Raw genomic sequence first — 18,266 nt, 5'->3', positions numbered from 1 at the left:
CTTACTTTCAGTCTCCAAGTGCCAGTTGGATGGAAAACAGGCAGCTAAGAGTGGCAAGGGAAGATTTTAAAGCAGAACAAAAGACAGAGATGGGAGTCATGTCTTCCGCTTCTTGGGTAGTGGAAAGTGCCATCAAGTCACAGCTGACTTACGGCATCCTTGTAGGGCAGCGGTCCCCAACCCTTTTGGCACCAGGAACCTGTTTTGTGGAAGACAATTTTTCGACGGACCGGGTTGGGGGGTGGGGATGGTTTCAGGAGGATACCATTGTGCACTTTTATTTCTATTAGTTTGGTGTAGGGGTTAAGTGCACAGACTTTTATCTGGGAGAACCGGGTTCGATTCCCCACTCCTCCACCTGCAGCTGCTGGAATGGCGTTGGGTCAGCCATAGCTCTCGCAGAGTTGTCCTTGAAAGAGCAGCTTCTGGGAGAGCTCTCTCAGCCCCACCCACCTCACAGGATGTCTGTTGTGGGAGAGGAAGATAAAGGAGATGGTGAGCAACTCTGAGACTGAGATTCAGAGTGGAGGGCAGGATATAAATCCAGTGTTGTCGTCTTATTGTTATTATTACTACATTGTGAAAACGTTGTGAAAGCAGTGTCACTCCAGAGTCGAAAATGACTGGTGCTTGCACAGGGGACTACCTTTACCTTTTTAATATATAAGGAAATAATTATACAACTCACGGCCCGGTTGCTAACAGACCACAGACCAGTACTGGTCCATGTCCTGGAGGTTGGGGACCCCTGCTGTAGCGTTTTCAATGCAGGACATGTTTAGAGGTGTTTTGCCATTGCCTGTGTCGCAATCCTGGTGTTCCTTGGAGGTCTGCCATCCACAAACTAGCTGAGGCCAACCCTTCTTGGCTTTGGAGATCTGGGCTAGCCTGGGCTATCCAGCTATCCAGGTCAGGGGAAATCAGCCTCTCACTTACTGATTTTTTCTGCAGAATTTGAGTTAGCGACACTAAGTCTCTGAGGCTTTGAATTTTGAACGCTTTAGTGTCGGGAGTAGCCCAAAACCTGTTATCAGAGTCAGGACAGGACCTTAGAATATGTGAAATTATCATTAAAAGGGAACATGGTTCATGCGCTGAACTTTAGACCAGGGAGATCGGTCACAAAGATCAGCAAGTGCCCTTGGCCAGCCACTCTCCTTCACCCGCTATATGTTGTAGAACCATCTATTCTACCTTCTGAGGTGAATTGGTGCAGAAGAATTGGTAAAAAGAGCTGAATGACCAGGGCTTCTTTTGAGCAGGAGCGCACAGGGACGCAGTTCCAGCTGGCTTGGCACCAGGGGGTGTGGCCTAACATGCAAATGAGTTTCTGCTGGGCCTTTTCTACAGTAAAGCCCTGTGCAAAACAATGGTGACATCAGGGGTGTGTGGCCTAATATGCAAATGAGTTCCTGCTGGCCTTTTTCTACAAAAAGAGCTCTGTGAATAACTAATTAAATATAATTAATAATGATTTTAAAAAGCGGAATCACCGCAGCTATCTCCATCAAGAGCCACTGCTACCTAGTGTTGAGACGAGAGCAGGGGTGGCCAAACTTGCTTAAAGGAAGAGCCACACAGAACAAAAGATCAGATGTTTGAGAACTGCAAGGAAGGAGGGAAGGAAGGAAGGAGGGAGGGAAGGAAGGAAGGCTGATTGCATTCAGAGGCGGTTAGAGCCTCTTAATCCTCAAAGGCTTGTTGTCAACATAGAGAGGAGAAGGAGAGAGGGGAGAAAAACAGGGTATAAATATCAAAATAAACAAAATAAGTTTCCCAGGTCCCAGAATTTCCCAAGCCAACTATGGTTCAGTTGATTATTTGATGAGAAGAAGAAGAAGATGATATTGGATTTATATCCCGCCCTCCACTCCGAAGAGTCTCAGAGTGGCTCACAATCTCCTTTCCCTTCCTCCCCCACAACAGACACCCTGTGAGGTAGATGAAGATATTGGATTTATATCCCGCCCTCCACTCCGAAGAGTCTCAGAGCGGCTCACAATCTCCTTTACCTTCCTCCCCCACAACAGACACCCTGTGAGGTAGATGAAGATATTGGATTTATATCCCGCCCTCCACTCTGAAGAGTCTCAGAGCGGCTCACAATCTCCTTTCCCTTCCTCCCCCACAACAGACACCCTGTGAGGTGGGTGGGGCTGGAGAGGGCTCTCACAGCAGCTGCCCTTTCAAGGACAACCTCCGCCAGAGCTATGGCTGACCCAAGGCCATTCCAGCAGGTGCAAGTGGAGGAGTGGGAAATCAAACCCGATTCTCCCAGATAAGAGTCCGCGCACTTAACCACTACACCAAACTGGCTCTCCATGAGGGCAGGTTTTAATCACTAAAGGCAAGTGTTCCAGATAGGTGGGCCTGTGAATGAAAGGCTGACTTTTTGAGATTTTTAAGAAAAGTTTTGCTCTGTTCCAAAGTGAGAAAGAAAATGTTAAAAGGAGAGAGAGGCCTCAAATAATGGGTTTGCGTGTTGCAAGTTCTTGCACATGCATGCCTCATCTATATTAACACAGTAATCCGCAAGACCGTTCAAACGGTATTGAGGGATGCGGCAGCTTTCTTTGGAAAAGAATGACTTAGATGGAGCGTCCTTGGTCTGTGGCCTTCTTTTGTGGACCTTTCCAAACTGTTTTGCCTTGTCAGAACAGCTAGCTCATTTTGATGCAGTTGCTGTTGGATCGTGGACTCAGGTGAGGCCCATTTTCCTCTATAAGGTGTTGAAAGGGGTACAGATACCAGCATTCAGCAGATGGCACAGTGCACACTCACAGCTTTCAGAAAGAAAAGCACTTTGTTTTTCACCCTGTTGGAAAACAATCATAAAGGGGGGGGGGAGGGAGAATTGTATGGAGGCTTGCCCCATAAAACCGACTCTGTTGACCCACCTTCCAATCCCTGCCCCTTTCACCCCAGTAAATTTCTGTTCCTTTCATTCGATACGCTGGAGACCAAACACCCCTGAGGAGAATCTGTGCTGACTCGCTTTGTCAAACAAAGGTGTGCTCTGTAAACTCAAAGGTAAAAGCATTATTTGAGGCCTACCAGGAACCTTTGAGTAGGGATTTCAAGGGGTGGGAGGGGAAGAAAAATAGCCTCCTCCTTTGGTGGTTTTAGTTTGACCCTTGTTCTTTCGAGGTCAGGCCCTGCCTTCTTGAAGCAAGGAAAATAGAGATTGGGGACAGGTGGCATTGGGATGAGGTCTGATCTGGAAGGAAGCATTCCAGATCCCTGGGTCTTAAATTTTAGTAATGCAGGGAACAGCAGTCTTTCTCCATACTCAGTTCTTGGAGATACATTGTGGGAGTCCCAGAACCAGTCTTTTTTTGTAGCAGGAACTCATTTGCACATTAGGCCCCACACCCCTGATGTAACCAATCCTCCTGGAGCAAACAGTAGGCCCTGTGCTAAGAGCCCTGTAAGCTCTTGGAGGATTGGCTACATCAGGGGTATCTGGCCTGATGGATGGATGGATGGATGTGTGGCCTAATATGCAAAGGAGTTCCTGCTACAAAAAAAGAGAACTATTCATTTTGCTGTAATTTTTAAAATTGCCCCTCTTCTGCCCTGTTCTTGGACTTCCTCTGTGTGTGTGGCTCCACCCCCTGAGGCAACCATTTTGAGGGTTTCTTCGCCTCCTGTGGCAGCCATTTTGCGGTTCTGTCTACCACCCCATGTCAAAATTCCAAAGGTGCCCACAGTCTTGCAAGGGCTGAGGATCCCTGTATCACATGCTGGTTGTAGGCTTCCTTGTCTGTGTTATGCTGGGATGGGGCCAGCTGCCCATCCTACTTGCCTGGCTGTTCAGTGGATGGTGTTTGCTTTACCAGGGCCCCAAAGAGCACATTTAACAATCAGGTTAGCCAATACCTGCTTTAAACTTATTTATTTATTTACATTATATTTATACCCCGCCTATTCTATGCAGACTCAAGGCGGCTAAAAACATAAAATACACAATAAAGCAATATTAAAACAATAAGACAATAAAACAATCAGATGAATTGCAATGGTGTTACTTCAGGCACGTAATATTTCCTTTCTCAACGCATACGGATCCTAGGCAGTTAGTACTAAAGCGGGATAGATCCAGATGTGGTGACAGCCCTCTCCCGTTAGATGTCATATGCCATCCGAAACAGTTCAGTCTTGCAGGCCCTGCGGAACTGCGATAAGTCCCGCAGGGCCCTCATGGCTTCTGGGAGGGTGTTCCAAAGTATTGGGGCCGCAACCGAGAAGGCTCTTGCTCTGGTGGAATTCAGCCTAGCCTCTTTTAGCCCAGGGACAGGGAAAAGATTTTGAGAGCTTGATCAAAGTGCTCTCTGGGGAACATGTGGGGCAAGGCGGTCCCGCAGAGAGGTAGGTCCTAGGCCATATAGGGCTTTGACAGTTAATACTAGGACCTTGAAACGGATTCGGTACGCAACAAGCAGCCAGTGCGGCGCTCTCAGCACAGGCTGAATGCGCTCCTGCCGGGGAAGCCCCATTAGTAGCCTGGCTGCAGCATTCTGCACCAGCTGCAGCTTCTGAATCTGAGTCTGAATCTGAGGGCAGCCCCCCAAACACCAAATCAAAATGTCTGTTTCTGAAAGAGGTTCAGGTGTTAGCGAGGGCAGTAGCCAAGAATGTCCTTCTGTAACTGTGACTGACCAGATATTATGTGTGTGTGAAGTAAATCAGAAAATGTTCACAACAGATGCAAGCGGTACCTAGCAAGCATATAGTTGCTTCAGCATGGTTATCTGGCTAATCTGATACACACAGATCCTACCGCGATTAGGGTTCAAGTTTGCTGCAATAGGATTTGCATCTTTGTGGAGTTTACTGCTCCATTGTGTGCCTAATAACACACACACACACACACACACACCGTTTTGCCATTCTGTAGGCTTCATGTGACTCAACTTTGCCTTGAGGTTAGAATGGAAATTTTCCCTAGATCAGATTGACCGAAAATTTTGCTTGCCACTGCAAGTGAGGCGGCTTGACTCATTTTCTTGAGTAGTCTGGAGCTTTCTGCTCTTTTGGCACCGTTAGGTTTTTATTCCACCAATAAATTTAATCTCTCAGGGGATGACTTGGTGAGAGTTTTGATGTGGGTGAGATTTTAAATACACGCTGGCTCTTTAGCCTTCACCCAAAAGGACTTGGCATCAATACTTCGGACTGACTACCCTTCCCTCCCAGTCTTTTCAACATTAACTGAGAAGACTGTATTGAACAAGGAACTTTGAAGGACACATGGGTTTAAGATGCACATCGGTCAAAGATGCCATCTGTGACACTGTGTGTTTAGCTGGGGGAAAGGGGGACATTATGGAAGTTTATAAAATTATGCATGGGGTGGGGAAAGTAGACAGAGAGAACCCTCTTCTCTCCATAATGCTTGCTCTTGGAGGCACTTGATGAAGTTGTTAGCCAACAGGTATAGAGCAGCCTAGTGAATTCAGTGCCTGGGGATATAGTGATGGCCAGAATCATGGATGATTTTAAAGGGGGAGGTAGACATATCCATAGAGAAGAGGCCCATCAGTGGCTGCTGGCCTTGAAGGAAAATCCCTATTAGGAGGCAACATCATGGGGAGGCCTTGTTTGCTGGCCATCCAGGACAGCTGATTGGCTGCTGGTTGGACCTGGTGGGCCACTGGTCAATCCAGCCAGGCTTTTCTTATGTTCTTATCAATCAGGGAGTTTGTTTTCAGTGTCCCAGATTGTTTTTAAACACGTGGGCATATCGGACAGATCTGTACTGTGCGCATGGTCAAAGAGCATTTGTGTTGGAGGCTGGGCATATTTCTCGTTGTGTTTTTATCAAAATGTAGGCAAGAGCTTTCATATTCACAACCCAGGATCTGTCGTGGCTCAAGAGAACTCTCTACAAGACATACAGTACACAGAATCACACATTCATAGAAGAATTACACAACTCTGACCCGTGCATGGGCATTGTCTGTTAATGCCCATGCATTTGTAATGAATATCTTTTAGGAAGTTTTGTTCTCCCCCCCCCCCCCCCCCCCGGTTCCTGCATATCTGTTTGGGTCAGGAAGTGAGAGCCACTGCGCATTGAGACGGACTGTCAAACATATTGAGGATCAGACTATAAATATATGGGGGAATATTGTAGGTTATCTGCAGAGCTTTTTGGGTAGCACAAACTCCTTTGCATATTAGGCCACACACCCCTGTTGTAGCCAATCCTCCAAGAGCTTACAGGGTTCTTAGTACAGAGCCTACTGTAAGCTTCAGGAGCATTAGCTACATCAAGGGGGTGTGGCCTAATATACAAAGGAGTTCCTGCTACAAAAAAAAGCCCAGGTTATTTGCATGATGTAGATATTGGGCATTTTTTCTAGGTACATGTTCTCATCGTTGTTCAATATAATTCTTCTCTGTGTGCATGCAACACTATATGTTACCTATGTTCTTACGCATGCGCCTTTAATCCATCTGTTCTCTGTTTTTTGTGTACCACCGGAAAGTACATGAGTATTTACTGCAACACAGATACGCTTTAAGTGGGTTTTCTTGTGGTGGCGTGCTTCCATAGAATGCAGACGTGTGTGTGTCTCTCTCTGTGTGCATATGTCTATACTCCATAGGTGCATAGGTCCCTGAAGCCAGGGGTTCCTGACGTTTTTGAGCCTGTTGGCAAATTTGGAATTCTGTTGCAACATGGTAAATACAGCAACAAAATGTCTGCCACAGGAGGTGAACCACCCTCAAAATGATTACCACAGTTTAACTTCAGTCCCACAGTGTACTGTAGATCCTTGTGCTGTGGCAATAGCCTCTGCCTAAGCAACATTTTTAAAAACCTGCGCAGCCAATCGAATCTCCAGCAGTCAGTCAGAAGCCTTGCAAGGCAAAAGCCCTCTCTGGCTCCAGCCACTTCCTAAAAACACTTGGTGGGCACCAGAAAAGGTGTTGGAAGTTAGCAAGGGCGCCACACTGGGGATCCTACCTCAAGCAAATCCCATAGGCGCATGTTTTCGAATATTGTATAAGTTTGCAATGAGTGTAGGGCAGGGGTGTCAAACGTGCAAGTTTGGGGGCTGAATCAGGCCCCCAGAGGGCTCCTATCAGGCCCCCAAGCAACTGGCTGTCATCCGCTTCCTTCTCCCTATATCTTGCTTCCTTCTGCATAACAGCTTGCTTTGCTAGGCTTGCTCAATTGCACAAGAGCTACAGAGCAAAACCTCTATTTTTCTCCATTAGCTGAGGCTCCTCCCTTGGGGAGGAAGGGGGGAGGAATAGCTTGCTTTGCCAGGGTCTCTCAATTGCACAGTGGCGCTATTGAGCCAAACCTCTCTTCCTTCTATTGGCTGAGGCTGCCCCCCCCCAGTTCCATGGGGAAGGAAGCCAGAGCTTCCTTTACCCAGTTCCCTGGATCCCATAGGAGAAATACAAAGAAAGCGTCTTTAAGACCAATGAGTGCTAAATCTTTTAGGTTTTTTTGAAAATATATATTTGTGTTTGTCTGTGTTCTTTATAAAGTTTGTATCTCTGCTACCTAATCTTAAATAGGTACACACGAGGCCCAACCTGACATGGGCTGGCCCGACAAGGTCTCATTTATGCCAGATCCAGCCCTCATAACAAATGAGTTCGACACCCCTGTTGTAGGCATTCCACTTCTTTCCTTCCTTGATGTGTGGATATAATCATTCATCAAACAATCAAGGTGTGTCCTGTGCTTTCCCTCTACTTGTTCAAGAGACTCAGGTAGGACCAGCTAGAGATACCTGAGATTCCCATAATGCACATTTGTGCTGTGGGGAAGAGAGGAAATGGGGATCTTCTGTGCCTCCCAGGGCACAGTGCCAATGGTAGACAGCATTGAGCCCGTATTATGTCAAATATCGTATTACGCCAATCATTACACCAACCTTGTTCAATCCTGCGCTCCAATGGGATGGTGGCTCAGTGGTAGAGCATCTGCTTGGTAAGCAGACGGTCCCAGGTTCAATCCCCGGCATCTCCAACTAAAAGGGTCCAGGCAAATAGGTGTGAAAAACCTCAGCTTGAGACCCTGGAGAGCCGCTGCCAGTCTGAGAAGACAATACTGACTTTGATTGACCGAAGGTCTGATTCAGTATAAGGCAGCTACATATGTTCATATGTTCACAGGAAAAGAAAGTGTTAACATTTTGCACAGATGTTTCCACTGAGCACCTTTAAAAAAAAAAAAAAATTAGCCCGCCCTTCCCGTAGAACAGGCTCAGGGCGGGTTACATCATAAAAACAATCAACAGTGAAAAAACCCCCAATTTAAAATATATAAAGTCTAAAACTACAGAGTAACAATAGATACTAAAACAGCAAATTCTGCCTCACAGACCTATTGTCCAGGTCCAGCAGGTCTTACAGCACTGGGGCGGAATGAAGTGGGGAGGCCGGTAACTGCCTCAGCTGAAAGCCTGGCGAAAGAGAGTATTCTGAGTGTGTGTGGCAGTAAGGCACAGTTTGTGTGTGATCTTCTTTGGTGCGTGCGTGTGTTGTATTCTGTGCAACAGATGTGTGTGTGCAATTCGAATGGGCGTTCAGGGCACAACTGTCATAGACAGGTTATCGGCTGTGTCTGGCTGAAGGAGATAATAGGCCCTGCCCGTATCGTCCCTCCGGCACTCCCTCAACATCTCTGCCAAGATCCCCGCTCTCCTTGGCCTTGTCTGTTGTCAAGTGTGCTGGGGCCCTCTCCAGCCCCATTGTGGCTGTTTTCGTGCTGTGCAATTGGCCTGCATCTTTTGTCGGCTGCCCCTTCTCCCCGTCCAGTTCTGATGATTAACTCCATTTCTCTCATCACCGGTTTAGCCCCGAGCCAGGCAAATTTACTGTCTCTTTCCCGTGTGCCTTATGTTGTCCTCACGAACAGTATGGAAGCAGGGAAATAATCTTTCTTCTTCTCATAACTGTAGAACTTGGGGGGGGTCCCTCAGTGAAGCCAGTTTCCATCCCCCCCCCCTCCAAGCGGTTTTGAACAATGTATGGAATTCAGTCACTCGTAATGATTCCAAGCATGGGTTGGGAAATTCCTTGAGATTTGGGGAGTGGAACCTAAGAAAAGTAGTTTTCTTAGAAGAACAGCAGTGGGATAAAGAGATCTGTGTGCAATCCTGGGAGATCTCCAGGTTCCCCTGGAGGTTGGCACCCCTACTCTCTCAATATATGTGGGTGGATACTTAGGTGGCTTCAGCACCAGGGCTTTTTTAAAGCAGGAATTCAGGGGGTGTGGCCTAATATGCAAATGAGTTCCTGCTGGGCTTTTTTGACAAAAAAAGGAGCCCTGTTCAGCACATTCTTAATAAGTCTCTCAACAGTGATCATAGTCATGAGTCTGCTTTTGGAGCGACTTGACAGTAATTGAGTTGGTTCTGTTCACATGATCAAGTTACTGTTCACCTGCTTTGGGTTTCTCCTTTCCTGCAAGTTGGGGCTTGAAATGGTTGTCCCATATTCCTGTGCAGTGTGGATGGAGAGAAAACAGCTGCTGCTATAAGGGACGTTTGAGGTGATTCCTTGTTTCCTGGCTGACCCAAAATAAGAGTTGTTACAGTTCTCAGAACCTACAGCGTTGACCAAACTGAATATTGGTTTAACTACAACATAATTTCAGATAAGTGGCTGTGTTAGTTGAGAGCTGGGATAACAGAGTGTCGGACTTATGGGGTGTCCAGGGTTCAATCTGGAGCCCACCTTGGTGGGGTAGGGCGGGATATAAATCGAATTAAATAAATCTTCACTGTGCCATGAAAACTCGCTGGGTGACCTGGGGTTAGATACACTCTAAACCAGGGGTGGTCAAACTGTGGCTTGGGAGCCACATGTGGCTCTTTCACACATATTGTGTGGCTTTTGAAGCCCCCATCAGCCAGCTTGGAGAAGGCATTTCTCTTTTTAAATTATTTCTCCAAACCAAGCCAGCTGGCAGCTTGGAGAATGAAGTTAAAGTTGCTTTCTTTCCATCTTCCCTCCCTTCCTTCCTTGTGGATCTCAGACAGCTGACATATTCTATGTGCTCTTACGTTAAGCAAGTTTGGTCACCTCTGGCCTAATCTATACGGCTGCCAGCTCCATGTTGGGAAATAGCTGAAGAATTTGGGGGTGGAGCCTGAGGGGGGGCAGGGTTTGGGGAGGGGATGGACTTCCATGAAGGAAAATAGAATCTATTTTCCAAAGTAGCCATTTTTCTCCCGGTGAACTGATCTCTGCTGTACTCAGGGAATTTTTTTTTGTAGAAAAAGCCCAGCAGGAACTCATTGGCATATTAGGCCACACCCCGTGACATCAAGCCAGCCAAAACTGTGTTCCTGTGCGTTCCCGCTAAAAAAAAAAAAGCCCCAAATGCACTGATGGTTTGTAATGCCAGGAGATCTCCAGCTACCACCTGGAGGTTGGTAACCCTACTAACCTACTTCACAAGGTGCTTTTCAGAGGGTAAAACGAAGGAGAGATGGACATTATAAGTCACTTTGGGTCTCCATTGGTAAATAGAAGAGGGTATAAATACATAAGCAAGAAAATAAAACTGAAGTTGGCTGGCTCCTTAAAGACTAATGCCACTTGCTGAAACATAAGCGAGAATAAATTTTGTTAGTCTTTCTGTTAGCCTTCAGGGTTCCACTGGACTCCTGCCTTATTTTGAAATGATGGGGGAAATGTAACACTGCAAATCTTCAAGACGCCATACAGAGAATTTTCTTAAACAGTAAGTGTCTGCTTTTATGAATTTTTTGTTCCCATGCAGTTAAGGAAAAGAGGGAGGGTGCACTTGGGTACGAAATCAGCAGAACATCTAAGCACTACGTATTTCAAAAGCACTTTTGAACTTCAGTCTTGTCTGTGTGTAAGTACAGTTGTAAAAAAATCTTGCCCTTCCTCTATGAAACTCAGGGCAGGGTACAACCTCCTCCTTTTCTGATCTTATTCTTTCAACAACTCTGTGAGGAGACCCGACTGGGAGAATACAAGCTGCCGAAGATCACTAGGTGAACTCCATGGTAGGGTGGAGGTTTGGATCCCAGTGTCACAAAGCCTAGTCCAACGTTTTGACCATCACACCACACTGTGACCCGCTTCTCAGAATGCCGTCTAAGGAGAGAGATGGGGACAGATTTTAATGTACTGGGATTTCTGTTTGTGCTCTGGGAGGAAATTCTCCTCTCTTATTGTCTTAAGTTTGTGAAGTTAGGCTTTAGCGATCAAGGACTGGCATTTTGCACATGTTCAGATGTACTTTTCTTTATTCATAGCTGTTTAAAGATGGGCAGGCGGGATGCTAAGTGGGTGTGGCTGCAGGGGGGATTGGTAGAACTCTAGGTTGGGGTGTCAAACTCATTTGTTATGAGGGCTGGATCTAACATAAATGAGACCTTATGGGACCGGGCCGTGTGTGCCATAAAATGTAGTAGGTCGGTAGCAGAGATGTAAACTTTATAAAGGAGACAGACAAACAATTAAATATTTTTAAAAGCTTAAAACACTAGCATTCTTGCAACAGTTTGTTTATTTAACAGTCTCTGGTAACTGGCACCTCTTGCTTCGAATTATTGCATCAAAATCTGGAGACAATGTCTGTGCTCTAGCAATCTTGAGTATGCTGTTCAGGTGTTGTTCAAGCGTGTATCTGTAAGTTGCAAACCTACTTTTGATATATTGACATCCGTTACAGAAATCTTATGGTCAATGCTTCGAACCTAAGATCCAGAGGAAAACATGAAATGGCTGGGCATTGCAAGTTTTTGTACATAAGTTGCTTCATGTGCTGGTCAGCCAATGGAGAAAATAGAGGCTTTGCTCTGTAGCTCCTGTGCGATTGAGCAAGCCTGGCACAAAGCAAACTGTGATGCTGAAGGAAACAAGAGAGGGAGAAGGAAGCAGTGAGTTGCTGGAGGGCCTGATAGGAGCCTTCCAGAGGCTTGATCCTGCCCTTGGGCCGCATGTTTGACACTCCTGCTGTAGGTCACAAGGGAACCTGTGTTGGATCAAGCCAGTGCCCCAACCAGTCCAACACACAGTTGTCACACATTTGCCAAAACTTAAGGTGCCATCAGGGTGTCCACCAGTGGGGTCAGAGCCAGTTTGGTGTAGTGGTTAAATGAGCGGATTTTAATCTGAGAGAGCTGGGTTAGATTCCCCACTCCTGTACTTGCAGCTGCTGGAATGGCCTTGGGTTAGCCAGAGCTCTCGTAGGAGTTGTCCTTGAAAGGGCAGCTGCTGTGATAGCCCTCACAGCCCCACCCACCTCACAGGGTGTCTGTTATGTGGGGAGAAGATATGGGAGATTGTAAGCTCCTCTCGGAGGAAGCCGCTCTCTGATTCAGAGAGAAGGGCGGGGTATAAATCTGCAACTATTCTTCTTCAGATGCCCTTCCACAGTTGCCCCTGAAGCCCCCCAAAATGCAGAGCATCACTGCCCCAGTGTGTTCCATTTATATCTTGTGACTAATTGGCGCTGATGTCTTAAGACCCATCAGCATTTGCAAGCGTTTTCTTCTACTTGCGCTCCTCTGTCTAATATACGTCTAATATAGTGTCCAGATCACGTGATGTGATGGTATCGCTTTACTCTGGTCTGGTAAGACCTCACCTGGAGTATTGTGTTCAGTTTTGGGCACCACATTTTAAGAAGGATATAGACAAGCTGGAATGGGTCCAGAGGAGGGCGACAAAAGATGGTGAGGGGTCTGGAGACCAAGTCCTATGAGGAAAGGTTGAAGGATCTGGGGATGTTTAGCCTGGAGAGGAGGCGACTGAGAGGTGATATGATCACCATCTTCAAGTACTTGAAGGACTGTCCTATAGAGGATGGTGTAGAATTGTTTTCTGTGACCCCAGAAGGTAGGACCAGAACCAGTGGGTTGAAATTAAATCAAAAGAGTTTCCGGCTCAACATTAGGAAGAACTTCCTGACAGTTAGAGCGATTCCTCAGTGGAACAGGCTTCCTTGGGAGGTGGTGGGCTCTCCTTCCTTGGAGGTTTTGAAACAGAGGCTCGATGGCCATCTGACAGCAATGAAGATCCTGTGAATTTAGGGGGAAGTGTTTGTGAGTTTCCTGCATTGTGCAGGGGGCTGGACTTAGATGCCCCTGAGGTCCCTTCCAACTCTATGATTCTATACCCGGAGGAAATTGTAATACTGATGACTCCATGCACTTTGGAAAAACTTTATGTCTTGCAGTGTTCGGTGAGGGAATTGTCCTAGAGTGACACTTGCATCCTCCCGCCTTTCGAAATTCTGCTAATTAAGGGCTGCGGATCAGAAAGAACGGCAGGGAGGCGGTGGCCCTTTTCCCTTCCTGGTCTTTAGAGATTCCATCAGCACTGACCTTCCACCCCCCCACACACATACTCTTTGCCGCTTCTCCCCCCAAAGAATACGACCTCTGTTTGCTGCCTTGGCGGTGGGAGGTGGGCACCCTGAGCTCTGGCCCAGAGAGGGCACGTCGGGGAGCAGTTAATTTGCGCCTCTGCTGGCATAATTGGGTGACCCGACAGCCGTCCCGTTGGCACCGGGAACAGTCGCTCCTTGTTCTAGCCACTGGCTTTCTCTTTTGTCTTTGCCCTGGGGCGGGTGGGAGCAGGGAACAATATGCTGTGAACTGTACATCTCCTGTTTGGATGGCTGGGCTGGCATGCGAGGTTATTAGAATGGCTCTTCTCCCCCCCCTCCCCCGCCCACCTACCCCATTCAGCGCCTGCCCTATTTTCGAGGAATACAGTTCTAGGCATAGGGGACAAGTTGGGGGTCCCAGCCCTGAAAAGGTAGGCTCGAAAACATTGTGAGATAGACCACAAAGATTTTGGCAGAAGCTGGAAATCAACTGGCAATCTGGAGAGGGTGAATGAGTAGGTAGATCTTTGGTTGGGACAGTCTCCTGTTGGTGTAGTGGTTAAGTGTGCAGACTCTTACCTGAGAGAACCGGGTTTGATTCCCCACTCCTCCACTTGCACCTACTGGAATGGTCTTGGGTTAGCCATAGCTATTGCAAGAGTTGTCCTTGAAAGGGCAGCTGCTGTGAGAGCCCTCTCAGCCCCACCCACCTCACAGGGTGTCTGCTGTGGAGGGAGAAGATATAGCAGATTGTAAGCCACTCTGTGTCTCTGATTGTAAGCCACTCTGTGTAAATTGGCAGTTGTCTTATGAACATATGAAGCTGCCTTCTACTGAATCAGACCTTTGGTCCATCAAAGTCAGTCTTGTCTTCTCAGACTGGCAGCGGCTCTCCAGGGTCTCAAGCTGAGGTTTTTCACACCTATTTGCCTGGACCCCTTTTTAGTTGGAGATGCCAGGGATTGAACCTGGGACCTTCTGCTTCCTAAGCAGATGCTCTACCACTGAGCCACCATCCCTTCTTCCTTTGGAAGAAGTAAGTTGGAGAAACGAACCTCTCTGTCTTCCATGAGGCAGCTGGGAATTAAGATAGGGACTTTTCGGATATAAAACGCTCCCACCCCACAAATTAAACACTGCCTTGAAATAACAGCACAATAACTTGCAGCACCCAAAAGGCTTTTCGTGTTTAATTTGGCAGAATGAACGCCTCATCGTGCACGTCAAGCGTCGGGCCTGTTATTATTACGTATTTTATTTTTTAATGACATTCAAATTGTGAACAGCCTTCATGATCTTGGAGAGCCGACAGAGAGGACCAAGAGCGATCCAGATTCATGGAAGGCGTTGAATTGACCGAGTTGCATTTAATCTCATGCAGGGAAAAGATGGGAGACGGAGGGAAAATACAGATGGAAGGGGTTCAGTCACACAGCCCTGAAAACAAGTGCTCTGGAAGGCAGAGGTTGTGTGCCTCATCCACTTTCCATCATAATTAAAATGTAATTTTGGTTCTTCGCCTCATGGCGGAGTATGGAGCTAATGTGTTAGAGCAAGGGTGTCAATGGTACAGCCCGCGGGCCACATCAGGCCCCTGCAGGCCTCCAGTTAGGCTTATGGACAATTTCTTCTCTGCTGATTCCTCCTTCCTACTTCTTGCATGGCAGCTGTTTGTTATTTTGTGTTATCTTCATGCTTGAGGGGAGATAGATGAGGCATTGTAAAGGAATCTCAGTTAACTTTTCCTTAATTAGAAAAGATTCTCTTACACGCTTATCTCCTATTTTGACGTATTTATTGGTTCAAAGTCGTTCCCCCTTAATTGGACCCATACATAATTGGATCCATTAAAAAAAAAAAAGGTAGTCCCCTGTGCAAGCACCAATTGTTTTCGACTCTGGGGTGACTTCGCATCATGAGGTTTTCACAGCAGACTTTTTACAGAGTGGTTTGCCTTTGCCTTCCCCAGTCATTTACACTATACCCCCAGCAAGCTGGGGACTCATTTTACCGACCTTGGAAGGACAGAAGGCTGAATGAACCTTGAGCTGGCTACCTGAACCCAGCTTCCACCGGGATCAAACTCAGGTCGTGAGCAGAGGGCTCTGACTGCAGTACTGCAGCTTTACCACCCTGTGCCATGGGGCCCATGCAATTGAATCCATACAGCTGTTGATATTGTACACTTGGCTTGTTGTTCTACATCATGCTGTATGCTAAAATGCTTTTCAACCCTGTCCATAAGTTTGGTTTCCTTCCATTTAATCGTATCTGAAGAAGTGCGTGTTCTCACAAAAGTTCATACTGAATAAAACTTTGTTGCTCTTAAAGGTGCCACTGGACTAAAAGTTTATTCTGCAACTTGAACTAGTTGCAGAGAGCCAGTTTGGTGTAGTGGTTAAGTGCGTGGACTCTTATCTGGGAGAACCGGGTTTGATTCCCCACTCCTCCACTTGCACCTGCTGGAATGGCCTTAGGTCAGCTCTGGCAGAGGTTGTCCTTGAAACGGCAGCTGCTGTGAGAGCCCTCTCAGCCCCACTCACCTCAAACGGTGTCTGTTGTGCCACTCTGATTCAGAGAGAAAGGCGGGGTATAAATCTGCAATTCTTCTTCTACATAGTTCCAGGGCCACCTTTCAGTTCTGAGCTTCCATAGTAGGAGATACCAAGAAATAGCAGAAATGAGTGTTTCTGAACTTCTGTGGACTGCCTTGCACTGATCACTGGTTTAACCCCTGCCCAGTTCCCTGTGCATTTAAAGTTGTCAATAAAGACCATGTCAGAAACAGTAGCTTGATGCTAGTCTCTGTTCCCTTCAGCATTCAAGCATGGGTTCTGGTGTTCTCAATCACACAGTGCCAGAGGATATAGTAGTGGCCACAGGAATAAACAGCTTTAAAAGAGTATTAGATAGATAAGAACATGCCATGTTGGATCAGGCCAATGGCCCATCCAGTCCCAACACTCTGTGTCACTTAAGAACATAAGAGAAGCCCTGTTGGATCAGGCCAATGGCCCATCCAGTCCAATACTCTGTGCCACTTAAGAACATAATAATATAATATAATAATAACTTTTTATTTCTATCCCGCCCTCCCCGCCGGGGCAGGCTCAGGGCGGCTTACAACATAAAATACATTATACATCAGTTGACTTATAAAATCACAGTTAAAACAATTTACAATTATTACAATTAAATTTAAAATTAACAATAGCAATATCAACATGGTACTAAGCATTAGAGAAGCCCTGTTGGATCAGGCCAATGGCCCTTCCAGTCCAACACTCTGAGTCACATAAGAACATCAGAGAAGCCATGTTGGAAAAGGCCAATGGCCCATCCAGTCCAACACTCTGTGTCACATAAGAACATCAGAGAAGCCCTGTTGGATCAGGCCAATGGCCCATCCAGTCCAACACTCTGAGTCACATAAGAACATCAGAGAAGCCCTGTTGGATCAGGCCAATGGCCCATCCAGTCCAACACTCTGAGTCACTTAAGAACATCAGAGAAGCCATGTTGGATCAGGCCAATGGCCCATCCATTCCAACACTCTGTGTCACAGAAGAACATCAGAGAAGCCATGTTGGATCAGGCCAATGGCCCATCCATTCCAACACTCTGTGTCACAGAAGAACATAAGAGAAGCCCTGTTGGATCAGGCCAGTGGCCCATCCAGTCCAACACTCTGTGTCACACAGTGGCCAAAAAACCCAAGTGCCATCAGGGGGTCCACCAGTGGGGCCAGGGCACTAGAAGCCCTCCCACTGTGCGCCGCAAGCACCAAGATATGTTTATCAGTGGCTCCTAGCCATGGTGGCTGAGGGGAACCTCGACGTTCAGAGGCACTAATCTTCTGAATCTCAGAGCCAGGAGGCGAATCAGGGGAAGGCCTTGACCTCTATGTCCTGTTGTTGGCCCTCCAGAGGAACTGACTGCCCCTGTGTGAGACCGGATGCCAGATTAGAAAGACCTCTGGTCTGATCCAGCAGGGCTCTCCTTAAGTTCTTATCAGGGGAAGACCTCAACCTCTATGCCGTGTTGTGAGCAGTCCAGAGGAACTGGTGGGCCCCTGTGTGAGACAGGATGCTGAACTAGGTGGACCACTGGTCTGATCTAGCAGGGCTCTCCTTATGTTCTTACTGGAGCCTGGCATTCTTCTGCCATTATACCCGATCTCCAGACTATAGAGATCAGTTCCCTGGAGGAACGTGCAACTTTGGAGGACTGACTCCACAGTATCACATGCCTGCTGACCTGCCTCCCCTTCCCCAGACACCCTTCCCCATATTTCCAGGAATTCCCAAAATCCCGAGCTGGCGGCTGCAACCGGTTGCAGCCCCTTGAGCCGTGCCGCATCCCCCAGAGTTAGGAACAGAGCCTGAGATCTTCGCACATGACCGAAGAGGGCAGCTTTGCTAGTGTAGCCGTGCGCCTCTGTGTCTCCCTCACAGTTGGCTGCGGGCCACGCCAGTGCACGGAGGGCAGCAGCGGTGGGAGGGGAGAAATCTTCCTAGCGAGGCCGGCCATTTGGGGGGCTACGAGATTCGGCGTGAGCTGCGAATCGGCGCAAGTCCTTGGGGTTCGTTCCCCAGCTGTGAGCCTCTTCCTGAGTGAGGCCCCACGTAACGAAAACCCCTTTCATGTCTAATCTCCTGGCATGCGCTGGCCCTTTTGTTTGGCAGGCTTCATCCCTGGCTCTTTTCCCGGCAAGTTTGGTGTATGTGTAGCTTTTTTTATTATTATTTTTCCCCCCTCCCCCTGCCGAAGAAGAAGGGGGGAGCTAATCAAACCCAGCCTTGTGGGACTGGCCTGGAGCTTTTTCCCATCTGAAGGGCTGTTCACCCCGTGCGAGGCCAGGCCTTTTAATATCCTGTCTGACTGGTTCGCTCCGGACTCTGGCTTGAAGAAAAACATCGGCAGA

General features: G+C 47.4%; 1 protein-coding gene and 1 non-coding gene across 2 annotated transcripts in view; one reads left to right on the top strand and one right to left on the bottom strand.

Moving 5' to 3' along the window:
• Positions 1-18,266, top strand: part of RARA (retinoic acid receptor alpha) — a 263,977-nt gene that overhangs the window by 207,053 nt on the left and 38,658 nt on the right. The gene's annotated exons all lie outside the window — the stretch shown is intronic.
• On the bottom strand, positions 14,290-14,362 carry TRNAP-AGG (transfer RNA proline (anticodon AGG)). The gene has a single exon. It is a non-coding gene; the product is annotated as a tRNA-Pro (tRNA).

Source organism: Heteronotia binoei, chromosome 15 (genome assembly GCF_032191835.1).
Source record: "Heteronotia binoei isolate CCM8104 ecotype False Entrance Well chromosome 15, APGP_CSIRO_Hbin_v1, whole genome shotgun sequence".
Taxonomy (NCBI): domain Eukaryota; kingdom Metazoa; phylum Chordata; class Lepidosauria; order Squamata; family Gekkonidae; genus Heteronotia; species Heteronotia binoei.
This window is presented reverse-complemented; position numbering and strand designations above follow the sequence as displayed.